The sequence below is a fragment of the Polypterus senegalus genome, chromosome 12 (assembly GCF_016835505.1).
Source record: "Polypterus senegalus isolate Bchr_013 chromosome 12, ASM1683550v1, whole genome shotgun sequence".
In the NCBI taxonomy this organism is placed as follows: Eukaryota; Metazoa; Chordata; class Cladistia; order Polypteriformes; family Polypteridae; genus Polypterus; species Polypterus senegalus.
In genome coordinates, this window is record NC_053165.1 from 32,455,685 (window position 1) to 32,480,684 (window position 25,000).

At 41.3% G+C, this 25,000-nt stretch overlaps 1 protein-coding gene across 1 annotated transcript in view; it reads left to right on the forward strand.

Moving 5' to 3' along the window:
- The first annotated feature begins 11,421 nt into the window (after positions 1-11,421).
- Positions 11,422-25,000, forward strand: part of gipr (gastric inhibitory polypeptide receptor) — a 102,259-nt gene continuing 88,680 nt past the window's right edge. Inside the window, exon 1 of the mRNA XM_039773007.1 lies at positions 11,422-11,773. The gene's annotated coding sequence lies outside the window, so the exon portion shown is untranslated. The remainder of the gene's footprint in view (positions 11,774-25,000) is intronic.

The following is a 25,000-nucleotide window of genomic DNA, read 5'->3' on the forward strand; positions in this document are numbered from 1 at the left end:
ACCAAAGCAACAATGTGACACCACCATTTATTTACACAACAAATGCTCCCTTGCCCCTGTAACATATAACAAACAATAACAAATAACAATAATGAATGAACTATAAAGTATAAAGTATAAAACTGTCCTGAATATGGATGACTGTTCAACAGATAGGTGATGTGTTTGAATTTCCCGGAAACAAATGGAGCAACCTCACCATGAATCCTCGGCGTGTGGTGGACAATGTAGTTCAACCCTGGGGCCTCTGGCGATGATTGAATTGAAGCAAGTCCGGAAAAATGAAAATCAAACTGGTATCAAAAGAGCGATGTGGAAAACAGCAGGTACTGGTGGTTCGTGTTAATGAATTGTGATCTCCATCTTTCTCCTTTCCCCTCTCTGTTCCCTCCTGATTGCTTATATAGTGATGAGCTGGTTGTACTTGATTGTGATTGAAAACAGGTGCTTTCCATCTTGGGGCTGTGGTCTCTTTCCATCATCTGTCCCCCTGTATTTACGGGGACGAGATTCACTGACGCACACAAACAAACGGGATGATGGAAACAAAACGCACTTAGTACTAACATTGACAACACTATACTATGTAGCGCTGATACACACCACAACCCCCAACATTGGACAAGTGAGGGCCGAAGTACGGCTTGATATTGGCCACATGAATAGTGTCAAGCTTAAAGTTAGTGCCGATACCCCTTTGAATTTGGAAATTAACTGGACCAGTTTGTTTCATGATTACTGCTGGACCTAACCATTTAGGTGCAAGCTTGGCGGAGAACTGCTTGCTGGCATCCGAGAGGTGGTGGGCTCTAGTCCAAATCAAGTTACCCGGCTTGAAGTGCGCTTCCTTCCACCGGGCATTATAACCGGGCATGTTTGGATATCGATTCCACCAACCTCTGTTGGATTCTCCGCCGAAATTCTTCTACTTTTAAAGTGTTATTGTGGAGGGTGACTTGTGATTTGTGGCTCCGGGTAACAGTTGGTCGAACGGGCCCTTCAGCTGTCTGCCCAGCACCACCAAAGCAGACGTCTCACCTGTGGCTTCATGCACCGTGGTTTTCAGGGCAAACCGGAGCTCGGGGAGCCATTTATCCCAATCCTGATGGCGTTCACCCACATAGGAGGCAATCATATGCTTCAGGGTCCAGTTCACTCATTCAGTCATGTTAGCCTGGGGATGGTATGCTGTAGTAAGATTTTTCTTCACTCCCCAGGCTGTATAGAGATCATCAAGGACCTAACTCGTGAACTGGGGACCCCTGTCCGAAATGATGCTCTTTGGGACCCCTCAGCGGGTGAATATCTCATTCTTCAGGGTAGGGCTCACCTTGCTGGCACGGCCATCTGTCAATGCAAATAGTTCCACCCACTTAGAGAAATAATCCACTACCACCATCTGGACCGTCTTTCGTGAGCTGGTCATCGGGAATGGCCCCATTAAATCGACGCCCCAATGTCTCTCCTGGTCCAACTGCGATCGTCGACTGTAACATCCCTGATGGTTTACCAGGTGGGTTCTTCAGCTGTTGACATGTGTGGCAATTCTTCATGTGGGGGCAAACATCTGTCCAGACCGATGGGCACTGCGTTACACCCAGAATCTTCAGGAGGGTTTTTGTCCTGCCAAGATGACCACCTAAAGGGCTATCGTGGAAGAAGTTCAAAAACTCAGGGATGAGCACCTCCGGGACCACAAGTTGTTGCTGCAGGCCCCCCAAGTATGATGGAACAGATCTATAAAGAACTCCCTGGAGGTCCCCGGTCAATGCGCTGGTTATCCAGATCCTTTCGAAGATTTTGGCAGAACGGGCTGGATGCTTGTGCTTGGGCCAGATCATAGAGCGTACTAGGCAGTGATGGAAAAACCTTCTTTGCATCCGCCAAGCACACCATCCCCGAGGACTCTGATGCCCTAGACAGAGCATCAGGCATGATGTTACTTCACCTTGAAGGTGAAATTCTGGAGGCTCAGCACCCATCTGTTCAGTCGGGAAGAATGTCTTCGGGTGATTAAACACCCAGGTCAGAGCATGATGGTCTGTGTACACTTCAAAATCAACCCCTTCAAGAAAGTGCTTTCATTTTTCCATGGCTCACACTACCGCCAGGCTCTCCTTTTCTGTGGTTGAGTAATTGAGCTCGGCGCCGTGCAGCACTCGTGAAGCATATGCGATGACGCACTCTTCCTTGTCCTTCTTTTGGATGAGCACAGACCCGAGCCCCAGGTTGCTGGCGTCAGTGTGTACTTGAAAAGTGAGCCATGGATCGGGCTGGGCCAGGATGGGTGGCTTCTGTAGATGTTCTTTCAGTTGCTCAATGACGTCCTGGCATTTTTTAGTACATTCCCACGGGCATCCTTCTTTCTGAACTGGTTGAAGGGAGCCGCTATGTCAGCCAACCGAGGAATGTATTTATGATACCACCCCACCATCCCCAAGAAACACTGCAAAGATTTTAAGTCTGTGGGCGTGGGGTAGTCTCGGATGGCCAAAATCTTTTTCAGGTCTACAGCGACACCCTCTGCAGACACGATATGCCTGAGGAAATGGATTTGGGGTTGAAGGAAGGTACACTTTTTTGTGTTCAGGGTGAGGTGTGCTTGCTGGAGACAATGAAAGATGGTGTCCAGGTCCTGGAGATGCTGTTCTTTTGAAGGAGAGTAAATAACAACATCAATGTACACAAAGCAAATTTTTACTACCAACCCCCTCAGCACTTGTTCCATAAGCCATTGGAAAGTGGCATCAGCGTTCTTTAGACTGAATGGCATTGTTTTAAATTGGAGCAAGCCCTCAGGGGTGATTATGGCCGTCTTCTTTTTACTCCCCTCATCCATCGGCACCTGCCAATAGCCACTACGGAGGTCCAATGTACTAAAAACAGCTGCTCCATGCAGTGACTTGAGTATTTCAATAACAAGGGGCATGGGATATACGTCCAGGTTTGTCTTCGCATTCACACCCCTGTAGTCCATGCAGAAACGAAAGGTGTCATCTGTTTTCTTCACTAGGACTACAGGGGATACCCAGGAGGAGAAAGATGGTTCAATTATTCCCTCGGTGAGCATTTTGTCTATATGTTGTTTAATCACATCCCTCTTCAGTGGAGAAACCCGATACGCCCCGTGTCTCACAGGGACATTGTCGGAGGCATGAATCACGTGGGTAACCCCCCGTGCGACTCCCAATTTATCTGTCCATACCCCCGACCACTTCTTCAGGACTGGCCTGACCACTTCGGGTTGTTCCTCCACCGGGGAAGCCGCTGAGGTTTGATTTTCACTCCTCACTGCTGCATAAAAATTGATTCGCTTCAGACTTAAGTCTCCTCTAGGCTTATATACAAAATCGCATACCCCTTACCCTGGCACCATATACCCCCTGGGACAGAGATGAATAGTCATCTTCATAGCTGTTAAAGAATGCAGCCCAAGGAGTAACAGGACGGACATGTGCCGGTCATCCAGGACGTAGGTCTTCATTAACCCAGGTGGTGGACAGTACGCTGCACCTCAGGGGGACTCTGCCCAGAGCCTTGTGTTCACTCCCATCCACCAACAGGAATTGGACAGATGGGGCAGATGTTATTTTATCTGACGCTCGGCAAATCTTCCTCCAAATGTTATGTCTGATGAAGATATGATGGCTTCCTGTGTCAACCACCGCATCCACCAGCCACCCCCGCAGCGACACTGGGACGACCAAGAGGGACACACTGACCTGCATAATTGTTATATCTGCCTCCGACCGGCCAGATTTGGCTCGCTGGGATCTTAGGGACTGGGTTTCTCTCATACTGGACTGTATTTTACTCCAGTATGCCTTGGAGTTACCCCATTCCCATTCCACTTGCAAGCCGACCTTAACCAGGTCTTAGACCGACCCCACAACCCCTCTGAGACACCCAACAAGCCGCTGGTTGCAGGCATTAAGGATGAGGCAGACCACCTCTTCTTCGGACATGGCCGGCCGCCACTTTAAACACATTCATAGGCAAAGTCCCGGATGGATTGTGCTGGAAGTTGCACCATGGATCGCAGCTTGCCTTCTAGTTCGGTCTCGTAATCCTTAGGAAGAAAAGCTACGAGGAAAGCTTGTCGAAAGGATCCCCAGTACGTGATGTTTTTTTTTGCGGTCAGCCACCAGCTGCGCACTGGCCCAGAAAGGGACGCCCCTATCACTCCCAAAAGTTCTTCAACTGTCAAAGGAGTGACAGCTAAATTTGCCTCCCCTTCCCCCACAAAATTGAGGACATCGTCTGTGGTATATTGAGCCCCCAACTTGGGAAAGGCCAGGCGTACCCCAGGGGTAGCAGGTCAGGTAACATATATAGCGCCTTGAGACCCCCGAGGTTTTTAAGTGGATAGGTGACTAACAGTATGTCTGGAGACTCCTTCTGACTTCCCCCTGAAGAGATTGTTGCCAGCCTCTGGAGGCACAGCACAATCTATTGCCCCCGGATTTTAAGTTGTTAATTTACAGTATATATTCTTTCATCTCCTCCTGGGAGCTGCTGATGCAGGCCCATAAGGCATCCTCACATTTTAATGCTCTTTCGGCTACCTCACTGACCCTCTCATTCACACGAGAGAGTTGCTGTGCCAGATCTTCTCACGGAGGCAAAACATCTTCCTGGCCATCCTCTTCAGGTCCATGATGATTTTCAAGGTACAGCGACTGTAAAGAATCCACCACCTCCTGCATCGCTGAACATGCTCTGACCATGACGTGGCGAGCCCCGGCTACTCCTTCCTCACATTGGAGTGAAGCAATGGTGTCGTCCTGCTCGGCATGCATAAAAGACATAGTGGTAAATGGGAATTTTTTTTTTTTTTAGAGGCAGACAGCGATAGTGTTTGTAAAGATTCCTCAGAGAGGGCACCACTTATGTAACAGCTGACCCCTTACCCAGCAGGCAGCTACACCTCCAAGACCTGTAGCCTGGATAAATTACTGAGATTTAATCTTATATATCAAGCCATATCTCTAACAAATATAATTTTCCCAACAATCGACGGATTATATAGGTACACAAAAGCAGATATGTAAAATTAATTATATTAAATGAAATAACAAAAAATACAACTTTCACATGTAAAATATATATATATGTATATCCCTCCACCAAAGCAACAACGTGACACCACCATATATTTACACAACAAACTCTCCCTTGCCCCTGTAACATATAACAAACAACAATGAATAACAATAATGAAGGAACCAAGGAATGAAAGATCGTGAACTTGAGTCCGAGTATAAAACTGTCCTGAATATGGTTGACTGTTCAACAGATAGGTGATGTGTTTGAATTTCCCGGAAACAAAAATGGAGCAACCTCACCATGAATCCTCGGCGTGTGGTGGACAATGTAGCTCAACCCTGGGGTATCTGGTGATGATTGAATTGAAGCAAGTCTGGCAAAATTAAAAACAAACTGGTATCAAAAGAGCGGTGTGGAAAACAGCAGGTACTGGTGGTTCGTATTAATGAATTGTGATCTCCATCTTTCTCCTCTCCCCTCTCTGTTCCCTCCTGATTGCTTATATAATGATGAGCTGGTTGTACTTGATTGTAATTGAAAACAGGTGCTTTCCATCTTGAGGCTGTGGTCTCTTTCCATCATCCGTCCCCCCTGTATTTCCAGAGACGACATTCACTGACGCACACAAACAAACGAGACGATGGAAACAAAACGCACTTAGTACTAACATTGACAACACTATACTATATAGCCCCGCTACAAATGATTTTGAAATGGAAGAAGTTTGGAATCACCAGGATTCTTCCTGAGCTATCCATTCCTAACTGAGTAACTGGACAAGAATGGCCTTGGCCAGGGAGGTGACCAAGGACACTATGGTTACTCTAACACAGGAGTTCTTAAAATTTTAAATCTGAAAACCTAAATAAAATAATCGATACCATACTGGGACTCAAGAAGAGGATTATTATGATAATGACATTGGAGACACTTTTCTTTGTGCCTGTTAAAGACTTAGATTCAATGTACTGTATGTCATAACAGTGAACAGCCAATGAGGCAACAACCAGTTGTCCATGGCCAATAAAACTGCTTTTATCATTCGACATACATATACCCCAACTTTATTCATTCTCCCTACATAACGTCCCAAAAATGGTACCACACCTGTTCATTTTCTTTCAAAATTTCAAACCAGTGCTGCAGTCCCTTCGTCTCTCAAGCTCTTCTGTCTTTCCCACCACTCTCCCTCTTTCTTATAGACGACTTTGCTTGTCAGTCATCGGTTTGATTATTTCACTGGTTGTTAGAGGGTAAATGCTGTCATGAGGAGTATTTTTTTTAGATTTTCATGCCATAGAATTGAAAACTCACTGTGATACATCAATGGAGTTGTATCACATATTACTACAATAATTAGTACATTAAATAGAGGGCAATGTATCACTCACCACAGAATTCCTGTTTGGATTAACTAGGCTAATTTCACTACGCAATCATGTGGTGACCCATGAAATGCCTACAAACCAATTTGGGTCCTGGCCCTTAGTTTAAGAAATTCTGCTCTAACAGATCTTCAGAATTACTCTACTGAGATGGGAGAACCAGTCAAGATGACTATCCATCACTTAAGCATATGTAGTAGACTGGCTAAATGGAAGCCACTCTTGAGTAAAAGGCACATGACTATTTAAACAAGTCTGGGAGCATAAGGAAAAATATTATCTATTCTGATAGGACAAAAAACTGAAATCTTTGGGCACAACTCTAAGCACTATTTCTACCAAAGGCCAGGCACTGCTCACCATTCACCTAATACTATCTTACGATAAAGCATGGTGGTGACAGCATCATTCATTATTGGGTTCTTCTCATTAGCAGTGAAAGGGAGACGGATGAATACAGACAAACAGAGAGATGTTCTTGTAAAAAAAACTGCTCCATGGGGCACACAAGCTCAGTTCACCATTCAGAACAGCAATGACCCAAAGTATGCAGCCAAGACAACAATGGAGTGCAGTATGTTCATTTTGTTTATCTTTATCTATTCTATAATAGGCTGTTTGTTTGTCTGTCCAGGATTTTAAATCACCTGCAGCTCGCAAACCATTTCACCTATTGACCTGAAATTTGGTACACATATACTACGTGACGTCTACTGTCCGCTTTTGGAGTGATAATTGACTGCCAAAATTATTCCTCTTTTAATTTTTATTTTATTTTATTGTAGAACCAACTCTTGGCAGCGGCCAGCAGGGCATCTGTGCGGCGCATGCGTATGGGCGGTATTCTCATCCCTACCAACTTTGCTGTCACTTCCCCTACCTCTTCATATCTTAAATCATTCTTGAGGCAGATTTGAAGACTTAAGTGCCAACTTAAGTGAAAAATTAAGGGAAACGTACTAAATAATTGCAACAGGAACACTGACTTAATCAGTTTTAAAGCAAAAAGATGCCAACGAAAGCGGGCTGCTAGGGTGTAGAAAAGAAGAGCTGCTTAGGAAGCAGCAAGTGCATCAACCTCTGAGCAAATCATTGCTAAATGTAGATAGAAAGAGTAGGAAATCTATGAATGCTCAAGTCAAGTGTATTCACTGCACGTTATTGTGCAGTGCATCATCCCTGGTTTTTAATAAGATTGCAAAAAATTCTAAAATCCTGTTTTTGTTTTGTCTTTCTGGCTATTGAGTGTTGCTTGACGTGAGGAGAAAATTAATTTGAATACTTTTATCACAACTGAAGGAGTTAAAATGCATTCTAAATATACTCTATATATGAGGCTCTAATAGACAAAAATTGAACTCTTTGGGCAGAACTCCAAGCACTGTGTGCGGCAAAGATCAGGCACTGCTTTACACCTGCCTAATCCCATTCCTACAGTGAAGAATGGTGGTGGCAACATCTTGCTTTGCGGTGCTTCTTAGGAGCAGGGCCAGGGAGACTGGTCAGAACTGAAATAAGGATGAATGCAACCAAATGTAGAGAGGTCCTTGAGGAGAACCTGCTCCACAGTGCACACATCCTTAGACCGGGTCAACAGTTCACCTTGTAGCATGACAATAACTCAAAGTATACATCCAAGACAATGGTGGAGTGGATTCAGGACAAATATCTAACTGTCCTTTGAGTGGCCCAGTCATCGCTCACACTTAAGCCCCATACAACGTGTGTGGATAGACTCAAAGATGGCAGTTTTCAAACACTTCCCTCCCAGTCTAACAGAGCTTGAGAGCATCTACCAGGAAGAACAAGATAAACTCTCCAAGCCCAGGTGTGCAAAGCTTGTAGAGGCTTACCCAAGAAGACCCAAAGCTGTAATTACAACCAAAGGGGCTTTTACAAAGTACGGAATTAAGACTCTGAATACTGAAATGAATGGCAGACTTCAGTTTATAATTTTTAATATGTTTGTAAACATTTATGAGAACATGCTTCCACTTTGTCATTATGAGTTACTGAGCGTAGATTGATGAACAAAAATGGCAAATGTATCTATTTAAAATTTACAGAAAGTGAAGTCACTGCATATAATATACAGTCTTTGATTCCACTGTATAATTAATTAAAGGAGTCAATGTGTGCCTGTCTGTATGTCCATATGGTTGCTATGTCTCTGTCACTCCAACAGATGGGGCACCAGGAAAATTTTTAGTAATAAAATGCAATACATTCGTCATTCCAATCGATAAACGAACATTATCACTGCTTTTATGAATCTCATACCAAATATCCTATAAGAAAGACATATGCATTGCATGGTGCGCTGCAAACATTTCAACCCATCTTAGACCGGTAGCACAGCTAGTATATATATAGTTATAAGACTCAAGCATAATGGTTTGGGGTATGCCACCCCATATTCTTCAAAATAAGGAATGAAAAAAAAAAAAGTGTTTACAGACATAAGTTCAAAACAGAACTGATACATAGTAGAATGGTGGCAGTTTATATTGCGAGGAAGAGGAGGGATCTTGTGGATGACTGGAACTGGAAAAGATGTCATCATGAGGTGGGATCTTGTGAGCTGGGAGTGACATCATAAGGACATGAGCTCTGGATAAAAAAATATCACTGCACAGTGTCAACCCTTGGCTCAGCTGAGAAACATTTATTTTTGAGCCAACTGTCTCCCATGTGCACGTTTGACAATATATACAGCTTTTTAAGTTCAACATACATTTAAATGTGTATTTATTGGATTGTACAATCCAAAGCAACTTAATCAAGTAAAAATTAGTCTGGGGGACTGTTTGGGAACAAGTGTTGCAGGACAATGTTACAAAATTGAATCCTAGGTTATACAAATCTAACAGCCACACAGGAATTCACCAAACAAGAGTCTTTAAATGCTTTTTCTGCACTTTGAGGGAAGCAGAATCTCCAATGGATGTAGGCAGCTCATTCTACCAACTAGGAGTTACACATGAAAAGAGTCTGGATGGAGATTTAATGCCAGGCACCGGTGGCTCTGTCTGGGGTTGGTTCTCATCTTTAGGTCCAGGAATAGCAGTTGTTCAAGTGGAACAAACCAACTGCGAAGAAGAGGCACATGCATGGTCAAAGGACGATTGAGATCTAATTTGGCTTGAATGACAATGACCGTTGCTTTTTGTAGTTTGCTTTGCGTGCGGAACAAAGAATCATAATGAGGACCTGCTCTTAAGAGAGCATCAATTAAGTGAAGACAGTCATGTTGCATAAGCACTGTTATGGACAGCTGGGTCTCTGGCTCCCCTGGCTTGCTACATTGCCAAAGGTTTGCAGAATGGAAGCTCAACACAACTGGGGCCCGTTGTGAACAAGGTGAACAACTGAGCCCTCCTCAGCAGGACTGCTGCCACACCCAGAAGGAGATCACGGGACACCTGGTGCACTTCTGGGTGTGCTATAAAAGGAGCCGCCTCACTCCATTCAGGAAGCCAGAGTCGGGAAGCGGTAAGAGACAGAAGAGAGAGAGAGAGAGAGAGTGAGAGAAAGAGAGAGAGTGCTTAGGCTTAATATACTGTGCTGCATAGGTGGGACATGGGAAACGAAACAAAATCGTTCGAGTGTGAAATGCATATATTCTAACTATACATTTTTATCTAAAGCAGTGTTTCTTTTAAGTATGGGCCTTGGTCTAAGTTGGGTAAAGGACAGGATTGTGATGAGTCGCCAAATGACTGAGTAGTAAATTTAGCCAAACTTGTCCAAGTGTGAATTCTGTGGTGAGTGATATAGTGCCCTCAATTGAACTAATTTATATTGTGGAGTTTGAGAACTGTAAAAACACCAGAAAATATCAAAAGGTTGAGACAGGCTGTACAGTAAAGTCCTTGGCACTCTGAACAATGTGACTTGGTAGAATTTGACATTTTAAAGTAGACAGTATTTGCAATTCTTCATCAATGTTTATCCTGTCACCCTTTTAAAATATATATTTTTTAAATTGTATTTAAAATGTTTTTCAAAGTGAATTTTAGGAATAATTTAGCTACATAACTCACACTTAAAGTTTATAGAATTATTAAATGAAAACCGGAAAATGCTGAAGAATTTGAAAAATCATTTAAAAAGAATGATTTGTTAATGGTTGACCTCATTTTTAAAAACACAATATCAAAATAATACTATTTAAGAAAACGCAAATAAACTATTTTAAGTGAATTACTTTTTTAACTACAACGTACTTTATTCCTTATCTGGTGTCACGAGCTGAGTAAGTAGTGAATATTAATTACTATTTTACTAATAATTTGCTTTATATTTTCTATTTAAGTAATATTCATGGGATAATAGAAATGAAGCTTTTACTGCTTTTCATTATATGGCTATTGTTATTTGTCTATCTGCTGTCAGTGCTGCGATATTCCTCTTCTTGAACTCCAATATAGTATAAATTTTCTTATTTTGGACCTAAGAATAAAAGGTCTAAGAATCTTTGATGTAAAATATCTCCTCTTGATCTTACTCAAATGTGGGCTGTGGAGGATGCATCTTTAAGTAATCATATACATGTAATTTGAAATTAAAATATATTTTTAAAATGTTGATAAAGATAATACCTGTTGTTGCATGTTCTCTCCGGGTCGTTTTTTAATTAATTGTCTACTATACGTTCCTCTGAAATTAACGAGACACTGAACGAATGCGAACGCCTGTCCTGCACAGACTAATCTCAGTATTGCCTTTGCGAGGGTTTACTTCAGACGCTGTTATGGTTTCCGACTCCCACCAAGTGAAAAAGCTGACTCGAAAAATGAGCAGTTGTAATAATTAGAATGTTAAACGTTTCAACAGAGAACATTCTTTAAAATAACAGAAAAGTGTTAGTGTGGAGGGAGAATGTTGACGGACAGTTCGATTTTAGTGGGGGGAGCTGAGGAGGCTATTAAATGTCGCCATACGAAGCCACCCCCTCATCCCCACCCCACAAGATAAGTAATGTGAAGAGCAGCGCAATGATGTCCCGTCATTTGGCTTTGTGCACCGTAAGCGACGACGCTTGCATATTGTCTTTTAAACAGCAATCACGTATTCCGTTAAGCTTTGGTTGTGAATTATGCATTAAGGAGACGCAGCTCTGCTTTAAAATATGCGCGTATCCAAGTGACTAAGAACCAAGCTGGATCGATCTATGGAGTAGGAGTTCGGTTCATTCAAGCAGCTACATTGACGGCTCGGGAAACAGGAAAACTACGGGAGCAAGTTAAGCGAAAAGTGAAACGGAGCTGCGGAGATCTAGATGTGCTTTTCATGTTAATGTCTGCTGGTTCACATTCAAGATGTCATCGGAGCGAAAACTGGTCAGTCCCTCGCATTTAATGCACTTTCTATCTATCTATCTATCTATCTATCTATCTATCTATCTATCTATCTATCTATCTATCTAACTTTCGGTCTCTCTCTCACACACACTCTTTATCAATCTATACCCCTCGACTTGCTCTGTCTGAACTGTTAGTTATGCTGCCCTCTTGTTCCTGGAGAGCAAATATAAATACCATCTTTGTTTATTTGACGCTCACGATCCTAGTGCATCTCACTGAAATGTTTTATTGTACTAGTGCAGTGGACTTACTGGGTATATGAACTATTGATTTTGCATTTTTCTGTTGTTGAAAAGAACACTGAAGGGGAAGTAACACTAGATATGCAGACGATAGTGCAGCACTTATTAAAAAAGCATCTAAATCAATTAATCTAAATAGTTCCAACAAACAGCATGATTTTGATAGATCAGATAACCAGTCGTGTTTTCCAAGCGGCGCATCGTGTGTTCATACTTCTCAGTTTTTTAATCCTGCTTTTCCTTTCTGTTTATTCTCAGAGAAGCACAGCCTACTTCAAAATCAGACGACAAAAGGAAACAATCAGCCTGAATGAATGAATGCATCAGAACATCGTAGCTCACACTCACACACTCACACACACACACCTGCTCATTGTGAGCACAACGAGAACGTCCAGTTTGTAAATAGATCGATTGCTGCTTGGAATGCATTCGTGTGTAAACATGCTTCTGTGTCCGTTCTTCTCGTTCACTCAATTCACTCCACCGACTGTCTGGTCGAGACAGCACTTACCTAAATGACGCATATGGTCCGTTAAACCGCAACCACCGATCCCAAGGGAAATATTTTCGCAACAAGGGTTAGGAAGCCATCGCGCACTATCTGGGCAAGCCTAAAAATATACAAAACAGGACATACCACTTTCTAGTGGCCAGGCGCACGATTTAGAATTAACTTAAAAAGAAGCACTTCGAAGATCTGTTAACTGCGAAGAACAATTTGAAAGCGTTAAAATGATTAGGAATATTCATCTAAGGGCTCCACAAATACTAAACGTGCTAAAATATGGAACTTGTTTTATGCTTTATTATAAATAAATGCCAAAACTGCAGTGTCCTGTTTTATTCTTTGAGAAATTAGAACGCAAAAGCATGGTATTTAACAGAAAAATCATTTTTAAATGTCATCTTTAAAGAGAACGGTTAAACTATGTGTTGCGACATTAACAATCTTACAGCTCCCCAGTCCAGGAATGAAATCCAGTTACAGTGCAGAACTTGCCCATTCCCTCCACATCTGTGCGATTCCTCTCGGTGGGCACTCAGTCTTCTCTCCTGGACAACCCAGAGGCACGTATTAGGTTAACTGAGGACTAGCTTTGCCCTTATGAGTGAGGATAAAACATCCACAAATATTTGTGGCAAATGCAGTTCATAGCACCCTGCAAGAATGTACATATAGGTTTATATATATATATATATATATATATGCAGTGCCCTTCATAATGTTTGGGACAAAGTCACCCCTCTGCTCCACAGTTTGAATAATTTCAGACTTTCATTCAAGGGTATTTGCATACATTTCGGTCACAGCTTGTGGAAATGACACTTTTTATACATGGTTCCCCCATTTACTATATTTACAATACATTATATTATGCAGTACTAGTTAAAATTTCTGAGTATCTCTTGTGTATGTATACAAAAACACACACACACATACTTAATGTATAAGGCAGAAAGTTGTTGGAGAAAATTCAAAGTGCACTGCATTAATAATTAAATTAATGTAAACATTTTAATATACGTAGATTCGTTACAGTTTGCCAAAATTTTAATTCTGAAATTCAAGTAATATTTGGAATATAAACTGAAAAGGAGAAAATGTGTTTTTGATTGTAAACATAATGCTAGGTAGTTTGAATTCCCTGAGGGACACTGGGTTAAATAAACAGCAGGCTGTCAGTTGATGAATATAATGAAATGTAAATAATGTGTAATGTATTTTCCCATATATATCTGAGTAAGATAAGTATTCTAGATAGTGAGTAAATGGGAGGGCACAGATCCCATCAATTCCCTAGGCATTTTACTATATGCAGAGTTTGCCAATTTCCTTAATTCATCTTTACGTTTCAGATTTAGAAGTAAACATAAGGAAGCATAAGCTCTGGTCAGTTAACCTAGCTTTTTAATGGAGTTTAAAGGGTATACAAACATTTTAAAAATATTTTAAACATTCATCCATTTAATGAACTCTTAGAGTAGTTCTGGAGATGCATGGTGCTGGAGTTAATCCTGACTGCTTTGGGCATAAGCCATAAAGCGACTCTGAATGCCAGCCCACTGCTTTGAAACCACACTTACTCAGGTGAGGCCAATGTGGATTTGTCAGTTATAAAAGCAGAAGGTGTAAAAGCTGAATGGTTAGTGGTGGTAGCATTGTCGCATGTGCAGAGTACAGTGAAATTCCATGACCTAACAACATGCAACACATCACCACTCTCCAGTGACATGATAAGAAAGAAAACATTAAAATATGTAAGTGCATGTAATTTAATAGAAAACAGAAATCAGCTCACCCAATGAAGTACCTTCTCTAGTTTCTGGAGTAGATGGTACATCCTAATTACTTTTACTTAAAGTGAAATAATTCAACTCTGTAACAGTTCCTCTTAGTTTTTACCCAAGAGCCGTGCTTCATGGATCTAGCATTATGAATTTGAATCCCATGTCAAGGTGTTCTTGTTTAGTTCGCATGTCTTGTTTGTGTCCATGTGGGGTTTTCATCTAGGTGCCAGATCTCCAAAGATGTGCAGGACTGAATAATTGTCGATTAAGAACTGCCACATGTGAGAATGTGTGATGCATTCACATCCAGTCCAGGGCAGTGTCTTTCATTGTAGCCAGTGCTGCTCTGACCCCACCCGTTATCCAAAGGTGGATTAAACAAATTTCAGAATGATATGATGAGAATTACCTAACACTGTGCCACTTATGGATGTATGAGGAAAACACAAATTTCGTTTGAGAAACATGCGGCTGCAGAGAGAGATAAGAACTGAGTCAGTGAGGCAGTAGTGTTAACCCTGCATGGCTTTATTGTTATATTTTAAACACATCAGGATATTAGAAAGGTTTAGACAAGAACAGGCCATTCAACCCAACAAAGCTCACCAGTCCTATCCACTTAATTCTTCTAAACAAACATCAAGTCTGGTTTTGAAAGTCCCTAAAGTCTACCACAATACAGTACGTGGTTATTTATTTCATGTGTCGATGGTTCTCTGTGTAATATGATTCATTAATTGCCTAACTTCAACTCTTTGATTCATATATAATCAATATTTATTTAATAATTAATTTGTTAAGTTGCTTTAACAATGTTTCATCAGTTTTCAGATCAGTGTGAATTTAAGCATGACTTCAAGAAATTGCTAAGAAATTTAGTCTTAGCAATTAGTTTAATTTAGTTTAGGCTTTGCTTGTGGAATCACATGCCTTGTAGCGCTTCTTTAAATGACTGCATTTCAAATGACTGCAGTTATCCAGCACCCTTCAGCTCTCTCATCTCACTTGATTGTTTGTTAAGATGTTTCTGATGGCATCTCCTTCTCCAACCTTCTCCCTTTCTCCCCCACCCATCTTGTAGCAGTGTCAGTAATATGGTATTCCTCATGTTGTCTGTACTTTTTTAACATAAGAATAATTTCTGAAGTCTTCATGCTCATGAATCCCACGGTGACCCCAGCTACAGTCCAGTCGCATAACTTTTGTAGGGGTGGATAAGCAAGCAGTCATGGGAATGAATCTCAGTGGGGCCTACATGTCCTCCTTAAAAGTAAATAGTTCTTCAGGACAAGCTGGGGCCTGACTGACCGATAGCCCTCATGGACTCTGAGCACATTCCTCCGGCATCCTTTATCAGTTTTCACAAAGTCATGAATGTGTCTTTTCTAATCATTAACATTCTAAGACATTTGCTGCAAAACAAGAATACCAGTGGTCAAAAGGGATAAGAGGGACTTGTTAATGATGAGAACACTGAGATAAAATTAAAGGGAAGTTGTCAGGGGCAAATAGAAGACCAAAAGGCTAACGATAAACACAAGGGCAAAGGAGTGTGAACGAAAATGCAGTGCATTTACAACATACTATAGAGATAATCAAGGGTCAGCAAAGAACAAGTGAGACACAATGGGAAAGCAACGCAGAAACAGTAATATCACAATGTCAAAACCATTTAGAAAATTGTAGAAGTGACTGAAGAGCAATAAGGAAACTCTCCAGTGAGAAGCAAAAGAGAGAATAAAAACAAGGAAACAACCAAAGAGCAACAGGGAAACATCTGGACACAATGAAAGCAATGTAGAAACAGCAGAGGGCACAGACGAATAATAAAGAAAGCATGGAGGTGTGAGAGAGAACCAAAGTAGATAAAACCGGACAAACTAGACAGATGTGACAAGTGATGACAAAGCTGAAACAGAATGAAGGCAAAACAGAAACAATGCACGCTACATCCACACTACTACTTTCTCCTTTAAAACTGGCATTTTGAAATGAAAATGATCTCCATCCACACTAGCATTTCCACATCGTTTATGAAAGTATGCCTGTCACTCAAAAATGACCAAAAATGCATATGACGCACACGTCTGCCTTCACTGAGCATGCACGCTTCAGTGGAAAAATCCTTGAAGGCACAGTACCACCAGCTACAAGATTTATTACAAAACTGTATTAACTTGTAAATTATTTGCTTTTTGTGCATGTATGACGCATTCAAAATGGTACAAAATGCAATGTAGATGCATACAGGTAAGCAGTTAAATAAGCACCACAGAAAGCAATCCTCTCTGTCTGCTATGTTAGAATACATTCTTCTTCCGTGAATGGTGACCAATCAGATGAGATATTGTAATAAGCAGGATCCAATCAGGGGACGGCTACTAATAATCATAAACAAATGAGAGTGTGATTAACGTATGCAATTTCAAAAGTCTTTTTATTTTACTCATCCACATTGCGGTGCCAAAGCACCATTTTCAGAACTGTGCAGTTCTAGAGAGGGTCCTCGAAAGTTTTCATTTTCAATGGTTAAAAATGGCGGGGTACTGTGGACTAAAGGTGAAAATGGAGACTTATATCTGTTGTGACAGACAGGGGGCACTGTCATCCCCTTGAACCCTTGGATCAGACACCCGACATCAGATAAAAGTCCAAATATTTATTTTCGGACAATAATAATGTGCACAAAGCACCCTCCACTCCACAATACTCATTAAACAATAACAATCAATACTAATAAAAGGCAAAGCCCTCACTGACTGACTAACTGACTCACTCACTCACTCACTCACTCACTCACTCACTCACTCACTCACTCACTCAATCACTAATTCTCCAACTTCCCGTGTAGGTAGAAAGCTGAAATTTGGCAGGCTCATTCCTTACAGGTTACTTACAGCAGTTAAGCAGGTTTCATTTCAAAATTCTATGCCTATTTACGTACATATATACATCCATAGCTTGGTCGCCGTGTGAGGCAGCATTGCATCCCCCATCATCACGCCTCCCACGTAGTTGGCTGCCTGCCTATATTGCATCCCCCACCCCCACTCCTCCCACGTAATTGACTGCCTGCCCATAAAAGGCCGTCCTTCGCTCCGGTCTCTTCATTCCACTCCTTGGTTCAGGTACCCATTTCCTTTATCATTCCAACCGTACCCCCATTAACATGTCTATCGAGGTGATCACCATTGATCAAAGAACCGTCACTTACTGAGTGGTTTCAATGCCCGGAGATGCCGCCTGCCTTTTCCATTCTCTGTGTTACATATTGCACGGCCATATCAGGCTCAATCTTGATATCCAGAGGAACATTGTGTCTTATGTATTGAATGACTGGGACAGGTTCAAGGTGTGGACTGATGACAGTACAGGAGATAATTATACTACACAGGAGCACTATAAGAGTGAAATGCTTAAGCCCTTCACCTATACTTCTGCATGTGAGTTGATGGCTCCCGCTGAATTGTTCGGTTGTCGCTTTCAAGTGTACTGAAATGGCCAAATATTTTACACATTTGGAGAACCGCCAATGCCTCATAAACATCCTAGATTCACAGGTGACGATTTGAGTAGTGGACACTTTGATGTTTATGAATGTTTCAACTCTCAAAAGCTGGATGCAAAGTTATCAATGAAGCCGGTTGTATGCTTATAATGCTTGACAGATGCCGAATGTCACTGCAACACAAGTCCTGAAAATACTAACATAATTGAAACAAACCATGAAACTCAAACCGATTATGACAGCAGCAATCCAATCTGTGAGAAAACAGTAAAAAGGAGGCGTGTCAGACGTCGTGGTACATTTTCTGATGCAGCTTGATGAAAACAACTTTGTGATGCTGCCGCCAAATACTCGCCAAAAAATCCACAAGTTAATAGACACGCTGTTGCTAAATACTCGCAGGCAAATCCACAAGTTCATAGAGACGCTGTCGCTAAATACTTGCAGAAAAATCCACAATTTAATAGACATGCTGCCGCTAAATATTCACAGGCAAATTCACAAGATAATACTGGGAATGCCTGCTAAACATCTTAGACTCACGAGTAGCGATTTGGGTAGCGAGATGTCTAACAAGGTGATCACCATCGATCAAAGAACTGTCACTTACCGAGTGGTTTCCATGCCCGGAGATGCCGCCGGCCTTTTACATTCTCTGTGTTACATATTGCACGGCCATATCAGGCTCCATCTTGATATCCGGAGGAACATTGTGTCTTATGTATTGAATGACTGGGACAGGTTCAAGGTGTGGACTGATGACGGTACAGGAGATAATTAAACTACACAGGAGCACTATAAGAGGGAAATGCTTAATAAGCCCTTCACCTATGCTTCTGCATGTGAGTTGATGGCTCCCGCTGAATTGTTCGATAGCGATTAGTGGTAGCACTTTCAACTCTACCGAAATGGCCAAATATTTTACATGTTTGGAGAACCACCAATGCCTCTTAAACATCTTAGATTCACAGGTGACATTCTGAGTAGTGGACACTTTGCTGTTTCAACTCTCAAAAGCTGGATGCGAAGTTATAGATGAAGCCGGTTGTATGCTTACAATGCTTGATAGGTGCCGAATGTCTCTTCAACACAAGTCCTGCAAATACTGTCGTAATTGAAACAAACCATGAAACTCAAACCGATTATGACAGCAGCAATCCAAGCTGTGAGAAAACAGTAAAAAGGAGGCATGTCAGACGTTGTGGGACATTTTCTGATGCAGCTACACGAAAACAACTTTGTGACGCTGTCACCAAATACTCGCAGAAAAATCCACAAGTTAATAGACACGCTGTCGCTAAATACTCGCAGGCAATTCCACAAGTTCATAGACATGCTGCCGCTAAATATTCGCAGGCAAATCCACAAGTTAATACCGGGAATGCCTGTTAAACATCTTAGATTCACGAGTAGCGATTTGGGTAGTGAACACTTTAAACGATGATGAATGAAACCTGTTATCTTTACAACAGTTGACAAACACGGAATGAAACTTGAACACAACACATCCTCCAAATGCGAACCTGATTGAAAGAAATAATGATAATCAGATCCTTGATGACAGCAACACTCATAACAGTCACAAAACAATTACATTGACAATCATGTTACCTTTTCTTTTTCTTAACTTCTTTAACACACTACTTCTCCACTGCGAAATGCAGGTATTTTGCTAGTAATACAATAAATCAATCCTTCACTCTCCCAGACGCGTTGTCACCCTTCCAACCGACTCAGCTCGCCCGTCTGGGATCTCTCACAGTCCTTTATATTGTGCTTCTGATCCCTCAGTCCTTGTGATTATCCAGCACTTCCGGGTCAGGTGAAAACTCTTCTTCTTCATCCCGGAAGTACATCATTTCTTCTGCTCCCATGACTGGGATGTACTTCTGGGTTATAGGGAAAGTAGCAGTCCCTGCTCCTCCCTGCAGAGTCCCCTGGAGGCCCCCATGGTATCCAGCAGGGCTGTGATGTAAAACTCCACTGTCCATGATGCCCTGCTGGAACTCGGGGCACCTCTATGTTGCAAGAAGGGCTCCACCTGGCGGCCTGGGGGTATTGGCCGGGATGAACGGCCGGCCATATCCCACACTGTTTTAAAACGAAAACCCTGTTAGTGTGAATGTAGCTGCAGAAACAAATATCAGGTAATATAAAACCATTAAAGGATAATAGAAAAATAATTTTAAAATATTGTGGCACAATAAAGAATGACAAATGGATAACAATTGTGTTACAAAAGAGAAGCAATATATTTACAGGATGGACACTGGAGGCTTGCAATGAAGCTTGATGATGGTCTTTTGAGAACTCAAGCAAAATGACACCTTTCATTAGCTAACTAAAAAGATTACAATATGCAAGCTTTCGAGGCAACTCAGGCCCCTTCTTATTGATTGCATCTTGCCTGAAGAAAGGGCCTGAGTTGCCTCGAAAGCTTGCATATTGTAATCTTTTTAGTTAGCTAATGAAAGGTGTCATTTTGCTTGACTTTTCATTACATCCATAATGGCTAACACAATACAACACCCTACTACTATGATGTTCCTTTAAAAGAGATGACAATATATAAAAAATATTTCAGTAATAGAGTTACAAATAATACAGTATGTATATTTAAAACAGTATTTTATATAATATTTCATTTTAAGTTCTAACCAAATATATATGATATTTAGATTCAATCCAAATGTTATGCCAGGCATTTAGATTTCTGTGGACTGGTATTAATCAATATGAATTTTCAATATAAAATTTTAAACTAGGGCGGCACGGTGGCACAGAGGGTAGCGCTGCTGCCTCACAGTTAGGAGACCCAGGTTCATTTCCCGGGTCCTCCCTGTGTGGAGTTTGCATGTTCTCCCCACGTCTGCGTGGGTTTCCTCTGGGTACTCTAGTATCGACCCTACAGTCCAAAGACATGTTGGTTAGGTGCACTGGCGTTTCTAAATTGTCCCTAGTGTGTGCTTGGTTTGTGTGTGTGTGCTCTGCGGTGGGCTGGCGCCCTGCCTGGGGTTTGTTTCCTGCCTTGCATCCTGTGTTGCCTGGGACTGGCTCCAGCAGACCCCGTGACCCTGTAGTTAGGATATAGTGGGTTGGATAATGGATGGATGGAATTATAAATTAATGCCAGTCCTATGTTCTGAGAGTGAAAAAACTAGCAGTGAGTATGCTCAAGAATATGCTCAAAAACTGTAAACAAGAGCTACAGATCAAAAATAAGAATAAGAGGAAAAATCTTTTAGAAGTGCAAAGAGGTTTGGTGTAACTGCAATCCAAATTAAATAAAAGGTATCGGGGTGACCTTATGTACTACCGAGACAATGAAATCACAATCCGCAGAATTCCAGGTCTTATCCAAATCAAGCATAAAACAAATAGCAGCACCAAATAAATTTATAATGAATAATAATAATAATGAATTAAAAAAATAAATAATATATAATGTATAAAATGCAGCAAACTAATTTTAAACATCTTCATAAAATATCAAAATGAAAAACTAACACATTAAACATAATCTTGATAATTAGAAAACATACTTGGATGAAAGAATTTCAAGGAAATATTCACTTACTGTACACGATTTGAAAACTAAATAAGAAACAACATTATAACATCTTAGTTCTGGGTACCACTTCAATAAAGCATTGATGTCAAAACATTCATTAATTCATTTATCAGTCGTAGGGTGTAAGGCATCAGCCCAACACATGGTGAACATAAACACCCAAACCTACACACACTCTCTTTAGGGTTAAATTAGCAACGCCAGCTCAAATAAACACCCAACGTTTGCTGGACACACATGCACAGACAGCTCTCTCAGTATAAAGGCTGACATTTATTTAGTTCAACCTTAAAACATCCTTCTTTAAATTCCTACCACTTGTTATGTGCATTTTGTCACCATCAATGTGGTGTTCTTCTGCTACAATATCTGAGTGAAATGCAGAATCCTTTCCAGTCTCACCTATATTTAAAGTAGTGGTGGTCCAATTTCAACTATTTTCTAATATCCACATTGTTATTTTTTAAAGCTGTTGGATTTGTAATTAGCTTAACGACTTTGGATGTATGCACAAGCTCTTACCTAAGGTAATACTGAGTTACTTGCAGCACCAACTACCCAATCCAGGTATGAAATATAATTATAGTCACTTGAAGAACACTAAATATATATATATATATATATATATATATATATATATATATAGTGGTATCCAGCCGGGGCGACTGCCCTGGTTGTGTTGGGGGCAACGGGTAAAGGGCTTGGAAGCCCAGCCCTGTAGGGACCCGTGGCCACCGCCAGGCAGCGCCCCGGTGCCTGAACAACCCTGGAGCCCAGCACTTCCGCCACACCAGGAAGTGCTGGGGGGAAGAAGACAGGGGACACCCGGAGGACTTCTGGGTGCGCAGCCGGCCCTTCCGCCACACTGGGGCGTATCTGCAGGGGGAGTGCCGGGAAGAAGCTAGAGCCAATCTGGGTTCCTATTTAAGGGGCCGCCTCCCTTCAGTCGAGAGCAGAAGTCGGGTGGAAGAGAGACAGAGCTGGAGAAAGGACTGGAAGCGGCCAGGAGGAGGAAGGCATTGAGAGACTGTGAGGCCTGGACCTTGGGGAACGGTGCAAGAGGCACTGGGGAGTGCACTGTAAATAATTGTAAATAAAAACGTGTGGTGAACTTAAGATGTCCGTCTGTCTGTGTCTGGGTTCAAGTCCACAATATATATATATATATATAGTACATGAAATGTAGATTTTATTCTTGGATTATTATTTAATAATTCTTGTATTTATTATTTGTATTATTTGTCTTCTTCTTATTGTTATTATTTTGTATCCTTACTTATGATTTATCTTTTAGGTAATCTGAGCACTTACGAGATTGTACCTAACTATATTATGCTATTGTGTCATTCTTTTGAGTGAATAAAATTAATAAAGCTATTGAGTTAACAATATATATATATATATATATATATATATATATATATATATATATATATATATATATATATATATATATATATATATATATATATATATATATACAGTATATATATTTTGGAAGCTGGCCCGGACACAGACAGGCAGACACCGTAGGCAGAACACCACACACACGTTTATTGAACATACTACATACAAGTGACAGCACACAACCCAGTACACCCACAAAGTCCAGGCCTCTCACGATGCCTCTCTTCAGGTCCAACTCCACTCCTCTCCTCCCGAGCTCCAGCCATCGAATGGAGGGAGGCGGCCCCTTTTAAACCCACCCGGATGTGCTCCATGTGCCTTCCAATGAGCTACTGCTGGCAGTCCCTGGTATGGCGGAAGTGCCGGCTGTTCACCTGGAAGCACTCCAGGTGTCCCTGGTCTTCTTCCCCCCTGCACTTCCGGGTGTGGTGGAAGTGCTGAGGGCCAGGGCTCCCCAGGCATCTGGGCGCCCCCTGGCGGTGACCACAGGCCCCTATAGGGTTGAGCTTCCATGCTCCTTTCCCGTGGTCTCCATAGCCACCAGGGCAGTCGCCCCCTCGTGGTCTGGAGGAGATGTAATCCCTCTTTTGATTACAAATCAAAAAGTAAAATCAATTTGAAAATTATGTGGTAACTGCAAAGAATAGAAGCTGATGCAGTAGAATATGTTCACGATGGCTTATGTGTAGTTGGAACGCACACAGCACAGCAGAGCACTCTGCCATTAGTCTAGTTGAAGCCAAGGTCAAATGAACACGTACACTGAACTACGGAATTACACCATTGTTGAACAATGTACCTCAGTGAGATTTCTTTTTGAAGAGGGAATGAAACCCGCTGAAATTCACCAAAAGATGTTGAATTGTACAAATCAGTGGGGCTGTTTGGTTACCCATCTTACACCATCTTTACAGTACCCCAAGTCAGTAGGCACTGTCTTTTTATACAGACTACTGTGACTGAGGGGAAGCAGTCTTTGAGACGAGGCCACACTTGAAGTATTCATTGATCCATCCGGATCAGGAAATTGATATTTTAATGCTAATTAATAACAGGTTACAAAATTCAGTGACATGGCCCCTACGTGTCTGTTAATAATTCTTGAATAGAGTCACCACAGAAGAGCTTGATGATCAATCCTGGTGTTTAGGGTTAAGCTCAGGTTTTGATTAATGCCTGTCTTGGCTAGGGCAGAGTTCCTCTCCTGAAGTGGGCCAGATGTGAACTGATTATGTTTAGTCCTAGCCCCATTTCTATTTTATCTCTGGGTCACCTGACTGGATGTAAATTCTTATCTGGAGAAGAACTCGTGGGATGGAGCTTTCAGTTACTGGATGGTATTTCTTTCTTAGGACTTCCGGTCCACTCCTGCAAAAAAGCAGAACAAGCTTTGAGTTCTTCTCTACTCTCGCACAGGCTCTCTCTGTGCATCTGTCTCAAGGGTCATGAGAAAGGAGTGACTTTTTTGTGATGCGAAGAAAACTTACATGATTTATTGACTAAATATGATGATCACTTCAAGTGAGTAAAAATGCAGAATTCTGAAATGCAGGCATGTCATATAAATTGTAACTTAAATGATATACAATATGTTAGGCAGTCTGATTCAAATGTCTTAGGTGTTGCTATTCAAAGCAATACATAGCAAATAAGTATATTTTTTTAAATTAATTAAAACTACATTACATTAACATGTATGCAGTTTAACAGTAACTTCTCTACCAAGTCTGTGTTGTTGATTCTCATGTCAAGAAAAAAAATTCATTAAAGATCAAAATTCCAAATAAACTCATGACAGAAGTGCCTTGAAGGTTAAAGATGTCATGTTTTACAATTGTGTGAAATTCGGTGCTTATTTGCACTGCAGGTATACGAGTATATCTAGTCACGCATTACGTCACTTGTTCCCCTGGTCTTTCGTTCAATGTACCTGCAGTGATACACTAAGCTGTAATATTTTTCATTATTTCTTACATACTGTAAACTATGATTCCTGGAGTACGTGGCTATCCTTCAGCAAACTTAAATTCACTTTGCTCTAATTAGGTAGGGTGTAATGCCTTGCATAACACATCCTAGTACAATTGACTTAAATTCCTTGAGTGTCACAATAAAAAGTAGAATTCTTGTAGAAACAATATGAATGGATTTCATTGCTATAATAAATAGAACTATTCACATAA